This window comes from Schistocerca nitens, chromosome 3, assembly GCF_023898315.1.
Source record: "Schistocerca nitens isolate TAMUIC-IGC-003100 chromosome 3, iqSchNite1.1, whole genome shotgun sequence".
NCBI classification, from domain to species: domain Eukaryota; kingdom Metazoa; phylum Arthropoda; class Insecta; order Orthoptera; family Acrididae; genus Schistocerca; species Schistocerca nitens.
Window position 1 is genome coordinate 989,388,002 of NC_064616.1, and position 8,762 is coordinate 989,396,763.

Here is an 8,762-nt window from a genome sequence, read left to right on the forward strand (position 1 = left end):
AATTTTATTTTGTATGTGACCATGAGGGAGTTAGGTCAAGAATTATTACCCAAATACAATGGGAATTCCAGAGATATAGAAAGATTAAGTGTTCAACAGATTAGCTAAAGAAGCAGTTAGGTCATATCTCAAAGGATACTGTGAATACTTGGGCAGAAGTATGCAGAGGAACTGTGCGTGATCTTTAGAAGAACAGTTGACTAAGAACTGGATAGATAAGTATCTAGTACAGTAGTTCCTCATGGGAGAGACCCTCCATAGTATACTGTCTCAGTAAGTCAAATTTTAAAGAAAGAGGGACCACTGTACAACAGGTGTAAAAAGTAAACAAAGGGCTACATATAGCAACATTTTGAAATAAAGTGTTTGAATGTCAAAAGAGAATGCGTGAAGCATTTGACAACAACGGTAGCAAATCCTTATCAAAAGACCTCTTACAACAACGAAACAAAATTTGGTAATGTTGCGGCGCGGCACGTTACTTTTTACCGCCCTGCCAGTGTCCAGCAATGTTCATATATCTAGCTAAAAGCTGTAGTAGAAAATACTAGACCACTACTGTCTATTGCAGGTCGCAACATGCATAGAATTTTCCGGTAAACGGGATGTGGCTAGCTACTGAAATAAAAGTTTTAACTTGGCAATGTAAATTTTCAGGTGTATTTTTACGATAAAGATCACAGTTAATACTGCCAAGTCCGTACTAAGTGGCAACACAATGTAAAATAAAGTTCACACGCACACCACAATCACACACGTAGTCAGTTTATGGTATTTACACGCGTTATCGAAGTTACTAGAGTTCACCGGATCGTTTAGATATGAAAATGCTCGCTCAGATGCTGCACTCTGCTCTACACGTAATACCTGTTCCAGTCTTAGATCGCACAACACGCCACGCGCTTTTAACTAACAGTCAAAAGCAATAATTTAGATATTCCGTCCGAAATTCCACGCGACTTCCACTATACCGTTCACTTAAATACACTTTGTACTACTTCGCGAACTCGTAATTAGCATTTTTCCGCGATTTTACAGTACTTTCGTCGGAGCTGCTTTCAATGAGATGTTAGCTGGCCAGAGTGGCCGAGCGGTTCTAGGCGCTATAGTCTGGACCCGCGCGACCGCTACGGTCGCAGGTTCGAATCCTGCCTCGGGCATGGATATGTGTGATGTCCTTAGGTTAGTTATGTTTAAGTAGTTCTAAGTTCTAGGGGACTGATGGCCTCAGAAGTTAAGTCCCATAGTGCTCAGAGCCATTTGAACCATTTCTTTTTCAATGAGATGTTACTAGTTCGAACCCTCAGCCCCGACCCCCCTAGGTCACACCAAAGGCTTTGTTCCCAGCATAGATTGGCGCGAGCCTGCATTTTTCTGATTGGTTGATATCACAAACAGCAAATCGGGTTACAGTATTATCCCACGCTAACTTGCGCTTTACTTCAATGACCAATCATAGTAAAACATTTCTTTCTATGGCAATTGCTAAATAAATAAATTTAGAAAAGTATCAAATATAAAATTACTCCTTCTGAAATTACCGATTAATTTGTGTTCTACTCACGATTGATTAGTACCATAAACTGACTGCACATTTAATTATAGTAAATCCCCTGTATAGTTGAAGTGGTACTTCGTGAATAAACAAAACAATTTTCATGTACTTCTGTTCTTCTTCACTCATACAACACTCACACTGCTAATTACTACACATAAAAACAATTATAATTATGCAAATACATTAAATATTAATCAAACATAACTTTACAACACTGTTTTGACTACGACTGCTAGCACTGTCCATCAACTGCTGACCTCTACCGCCTACTAGTACAACTACGTGCACTCTGTAACTCAGGTCCGTGTCAGCTGGTGACATCTGTCGATGACTCATGCCTATAACGAAATCGTCCTAACAAGTGACAGGAGCGCTTCTGCACAATGCTATTCTAAGCACTCAATTTTTCGTCATTCTTGCTATATGGCTTGTCCAGTTCAGCCTTCTCTTCGATAGCACTTCCACGATATTACAATGTTTGTACATTTTTTGTTATCCTCCACTGCATGTTATTTTCATGACATACTGGTCCAAAAATTTTCCGTAGTGTTTTCCTTCTGAACATTAAGTCTTTCCCATTTTTCTTTTTCAAAATAAATGCTTCTCACCCATATAATGTTATCGGTGTAATAGTCAATTGATATAAGCGAATTTTGAAGTGAGTTTTAAATGCTCTTTCCTTTAAGACTTAGCTAAAACTAAAAACGTCCGGCATAACAGACGCCACACGTAGCCCATAGTACTATGTACGTGCCTTGATGATAACGACAACTTCAGTGATATGCACAGTATGTCCGAACTAACAGGGAAATCATGTAAAGTTGCTGGTAATGAGGATAATGGACGGTGAACGCTACATGTGTCGTGTGCGCAAACTTGAGAAATTGGATTGGACGGCAGGCGTGTCCGAATATCCTAAGCGGAAAGGTAAACACTCGCGTAAAGTGGAAAATCAGGTTTCGAGTCCCGGTCAGGCACAAATCTTCACTTTTCACCGTGGAATAAAATACAATGTCCAACTTCAACTGACCTTTAGTTATCTTAAAGCCATGTGAAATGTGTTTTGTTCGCTGTTGCAATGCGAGCATCAATTTTTATACCACTTTTACTGTTGCTGCTGAAAAGACACCCTAAGTACTTGAAGCGGTCAAGTGTCTTGCAAGTGAATCCATCTACAGCATATAAAGGAACGAAATTTGAGGCTTTAGAAAGCAAATGTAGAAACGATGAACTCTCTATTCAAATGTTCCCTTACTAAGGAAGATCGAGGAATACTGCCTCATTACAACTCTAATACCACTGCACAGATGACTGACTGAGATCTTAGTTTAAAATGGTACAAAGATTGGCAACTTCCTGAAATGTAAAACTGTGCACCACAAAACTCAAGGACGCCGTATCTTTCGACTACAATATCAGTGAGCCACATTTGAAGTCAGTCAGTTCATAGAAATATCTATGTGTAACAATTTAGGTGCCCATGAAGTGGAATGGAGTCATCACATAATATTAATGCAGTACATCCACGTGTTTAGAAGCCATATAAAATTCGAAGAACACTGAAAATATTGAACATATAGAAAGAGAGGTAGCACGATAGGTCAGAAGCTTTTCCGGCTCACGGGAGAGCGTCCAAGAAATACCGAGAAACTTGAGCTGGTGGGTTGGAACTATTCCCCGAAAGCTTACTTCGGAAGTTTCCGGTACAAGTATAACGCAAGCAATCGAGGAATAAACTGTAGCCCCCACGTATCGCTCCCTCAGGGACCGCAAACATAAGGCTAGACTAACTGCATCGCGCACTGAGGCACTTAAGCCGTAATTCTTCTATGTTCCTTACACGATTGGAACAGCACGAAACATTAGTACGTGTTACAATGGGTAGTTACTTCTTCCATGAACTTCACAGTAGTTTGCACAGTATCGATGTAGAAGTAAATATTTTGTGCCACATCTAGGCAGGAAACAACCTCTCGCTAGTGCTTTCTCAGCATTTTGAGTGCGTCAGAACAAAACGTACGCTAAAATACCTACTTCTGTGTGACGAAATTTCTGAAATCTACGAAAATAAGTCATCAAATGAGATCTGAGTGACTAGTGATCAAATAACAACAAACATGAGCTCGAAAATCGAATGTTATGAAAAACGAAGAACAATTTTAAATTACGTAAAACACAAAATGCCGACGGCCTTGCCACAGTGGTAAAACCGGTTCCCGTCAGATCACCGAAGTTAAGCGCTGTTGGGCTCGGCTAACACTTGGATGGGTACCGTCCGGGTGGACCGAGTGCCGTTCGCCAGCGGGTTCACGCAGCCCTTGTGAGGCCAATTGAAGGGCTTCTCGGTTGAGAAGGAGCGTCGAAACTGATGATAACCAGGAGAGTGGTGTGCTGACCACATGCCCCTCCGCATCCTCATCCGGTGACGCCGAAGGGCTGAGGATGACACGGCGGCCGGTCAGTACCGTTGGACCTTCGAGGACTGTTCGGACGGTGTTTGTTTGATTTAAAACACAAAAGAGATGTAAACACTTCGATAACTTATTGTTATCATGTCCTGTATAACTAGATTCACTCTTAGATACCTGCACGCAGTATGTAGTCAAAACTCGAAAATATAAAATAAACTGCCGGAAAGAGAAACGATACTCTCAAGTCTACGTACAGTGGCACCTACACCATCCGTTTTGATTCTGCAAGCAGTAACTCTGCTCAGTTTAGCCGGCCGCGGCGGTCTCGCGGTTCTAGGCGCGTGTCTGGAACCGCGTGACAGCTACGGTTGCAGGTTCGAATCCCGCCTCGGGCACGGATGCGTGTAATGTCCTTAGGTTAGTTAGGTTTAAGTAGTTCTAAGTTCTAGGGGACTGATGACCTCAGATGTTAAGTCCCATAGTGCTCAGAGCCATTTGAACCATTTTTTCTGCTGAGCTTAGATGTGAACAGTGTTCGTTACATCTTTTCCAGGATATAACCGTGCCCCGCTGACTTGTATGTACGCTTGTTGAACAACTTCAGCCATTTGAACGGAATCACATTGCGCGCCAGCAGGAAGCTGGATAAACGTGTCAACGGATTGCTGTACATGTTGGGCACAATGTATTGGAGGTTTGTCGCTGCTTTCACGATAGGTCTGTGGAAAATTCCCACACCTGTAGACCACGTGCTGGACGTCCAGACAATGCAGACGCACATCAGGATCGATGCATTCTAGGAGTGGCGGTGGCTGACCGAACATCACCCACGGAAAAAATCCGGGCACACGTTACACCTGGTGCGCCACCAGAGACCGTTAGGAACCGTTTGTTTCCAACGGCACTAATATCGCCGGCGCCTTTTGGCAGGTTACCATTGAAATCACGACCATGGCTACTCTGGTGTTGTGAAAGAGTTGAGTGGACAGTGGAAAGGCGCTCTGCTGTCAGTGATGAGAATAGCTTTGGATGTACACGAGTGATGGACATACACGTGTGTGGGGAAGGCCTGGTGAACTGCCATTCCGGAATGCATTCGCCCCTGACATACAGGTTAGATTCCATGTTTCATGGTGTGTGTGTGTATGGAGGGAGGGGGGGGGGGGAGGCAGGGCTTCATTCACAAGTCATACGTCTTGGTCACAGCAGAACAAAATTACCAGTTCCCGCCACACTTCACCAGCTGGTATCACCGTGACACACCATTCCTTCGACAGGAAGACGATGCACTGTTTTAGCAGGGCAATGCATCCCTACATATGGTTGCTGCAACGCAATATGCTGTCTGTGGTGTAAAATAACTACCATGGTTAGCAGGATCACCAAATCTCTCGCCAAATGAACAAGTATGAGACACAGTGAAGCGGGAATTTACTTGTCCTCTGGAGCTTGCTGCATTGCAACAAAAGGCGCAAGATGGTTGGAACAGTCTATCACAGGATGCCGTCCTGCACCTTTATGAAGGTTTACATTTGCATGCGTTACATGCGTTGCCATCAGAAGGGGATGCGTTTTCTATTGATTCTATTGATTCGACTGTTGGGACATTCTATACTGTGACATGTGTTTTTCATTTAGTCTGGGTTTGTTATCATATACTCCTAAAATGATGAACTACCTGTCACATCACTTGTTAGTAAAATGACATTGTACTTGAGCAGATGCCATTTGTTATTCAATACATGACGGCAAAATTATATTTAATTTAGAGTTGTTAGGTGCTCGTAACCTTGAGTTCATGTGAACACAGGAGTCCGTTATATTTCGTTGTCCGGTTGAAAGTGGTGTCAATTCCTCCTGCATGTTTAACAGCTCACTCAGTCAGTTGGGGCCGACCGTGGTGGCCACGCGGTTCAAGGCGCTGCAGTCCGGAACCGCGCGACTGCTACGGTCGCATGTTCGAATCCTGCCTCGGGCATGGATGTGTGTGATGTCCTTAGGTTAGTTAGGTTTAAGAAGTTCTAAGTTCCAGGGGACTGATGACCTCAGATGTTAAGTCCCATAGTTCTCAGAGCCATTTGAACCATTTTTTGAACTCAGTTGGGAAGAACACGCAGTTCGAATAACATTACAGCAAGGTATTTTCACATTAAAGAGATTTGTTACATTTGTGTTAAGTGCTGGAAAACCTTCAGAAACCATACTCCACAGTATCGAAAACTTTTCTGACTTAAGGCATCCTATAATACTTCCGACATCTTTTGGTATCGTTTTGAAGCAGACGTTACACGAATAGAAGGCGTCTCACAAGAATATCTGCGACTATTATTCTGGGGATACTTCATGCGCAAAAATAGTTACGTTTGTATTTGTTCGATATTCAGCCTTCAAAAAGACAATACATGGTATATAAGGCGAAACGCTTACTTCCCGGAGTGGATAAAATTGGTTTCGCCTTGGCGTTGAGCTGCTCTAGAGACCTACAGGTCACTATCCTGAAGATGTCTACACAACAAACATGAGATCTACTAATACTGGCAACCGGATCGACGCCTTAGCTGCTCGGTAGGGTAAGCTGAGTTCGACTTTGGTCACTGGTGCGTATGGACGTCAATCGACCGCCATATGGTGTATGCATCCGCAACAAACAGTCTGAAAAAACAGATAACGATAAATGCGCAGTCAGCCAGGGCGGCTGACAGATAGGTGGTGTGTGTGTGTGTGTGTGTGTGTGTGTGTTCTGGGAGCCGCCCCTCTGCCGACGCTTACGTGGTTTTGTCACGGCTTCAATTGATAGTGGAATGCGTTTCCAGGTCACGATATTGTCAACAGCACGTGTGACGACACGCAACACTGACCCAAAAGCGAAACAGGGCGTCTTTATAACTACAATACAATTTTTATAATTCACACATGAGGGAAAATAGCCCATCTTGGCAATTCTTGTTTTATTTCATAGTTAGGAGACATTCATATCAACCCATCGTCAGGTACTCTAAGACTGGAGGGAAAATAGTAAACGCCATGTATCTACAAATCGTGTACAATGTGCGTTGTTATCGTTTTAACGGTTTGAGTCTAGTGTTTATGCGGTAGACGAGAAATGGAGTGGCCTATGCCTAGAGGCGCACCCACCAATGGTCATGAAACATACGTGCGAACTGGTTTCGTGCCGGCTCGCTCCACTTACCGGAAGGTATTACGCTTCGCGCTAGGCTATTCGAGCACGAAACAGCTATTATGATATGAGTAAACGTTCTTTTTTCCTAGAAAATATAGATATGAGAGTTGAAATTATCAGACCTTTTCCTTGTGCAGGAAGGTTCACTACCTGCGGTGGTGTGTGGTAGATGGGTGTGTATGTCCTTTGACAATCTGTTTTTAAAAATAATGATCCTATACACTCTACATCTATATCAATACCCTGCGAAATTCTACGAAGTATGTGGCTGCGGGTACTTCTTACTGTATCAGAAATTAAGTTGATTTCCATTTATTGAATATATAGATATTTTCCTTGCGTATTAATTGACGCACATGCAATCGGATTCGGGTCAAAATACTTAGATCCCTTCATTATGCACCTTAAAGAAGCTGCCAAAAGTTGAACTCGCCACCACAGTGCCATTCAAAACCCCTGTCGTCGATAGGTCACAAGGCGACGACAACTGCTAGCCCGCAACCGACCGCCGCATGCAAGGAATGACAGCTTGTACTCCTCTATGCAAGCTATTATTTGTCTGGGTTTGTCTGTGCTACCTTTGCGTAATACTTATGTATGGGACTGGAAATTATTCATAGTTTAAGCTCTTAAAGACGGTTCATGAGGTTCTCTCAAAATGTATGCCATCTTCCTTCCAGTGTCCACCATTTAAGGTTTTCGAATACTTTTGTTACACATATTTGCCAGCCAAAGAAACCCGTGAGCATTCACACAGCCATTCCTTGCAGACGCTCTAATGTCAACCTGACCATGAGCCGAGTCTCATACACTTAAGGAGTAGTGAAGTGCTAGCCGTGTGGTATCGTCGAGAGATCGCGGTGCCACGCCAAAGTTGGCAACGCGAATCGATACCACAGACAGCGAGAACTCACTACAATTCACAACGACATATAGGAGGCTCTCTAGGAGACCGCGCCTCCATCTCATCAATAGCAGCGCCCTTGCACTGAGGTCAATATAGTGTCGAATTAGCAAGAGCTCTGCTCCCGTTCGGGACATAAGCTACGGCAGTCAGCATCATCGACTGGGACCAACGAGTAGTTGCAGTTTCAGATAAACTTGTAGAAGTTTAATGTTGAACATTGTACCTCAAGAGAACAGTTTGTTAATTAGTGCATCAACTGATGCTTTTCTAGTCCACGACAGCTGGAAATTGTCCAATACGCCTGTGGCAAAGAATTGTGTCAGAGTTAAGATAATCTGTTATTCATTAATGTAATAAAGTGGACTAACATTTCATGTGTTGTAGCTCGATGAGTCTTCTCCCAGAGCAATCAGAGCACCCACAGTTGTGGCCAGAGGAAAGTAGTTTGAGGAGGTCACAACAAGCTGTACAAATGTCTTACGTATAGTATCTTTTCTTGACGATTCCTCGGCATACTACCAGTGAACCGTGGCCTGACATCCGCTTTACCTGCAATTGATCCTAGGTGATCGTTCCACTTCATACCTCGACACATCGCCCACATTATTACTCGCAGATATGAATATGACCAGACTGTCTTGTTGTCAGACGATACCACATTTTAAGCTTTCCTTCAATAACGAGCAGGCTGCCCGTCTTTGCACT

The 8,762-nt window shown here is 43.3% G+C and overlaps 1 pseudogene; it reads left to right on the forward strand.

The window, feature by feature from the left end:
• The first annotated feature begins 3,740 nt into the window (after positions 1–3,740).
• On the forward strand, positions 3,741–3,858 carry LOC126250045 (5S ribosomal RNA; annotated as a pseudogene).
• Positions 3,859–8,762: the final 4,904 nt, after the last annotated feature.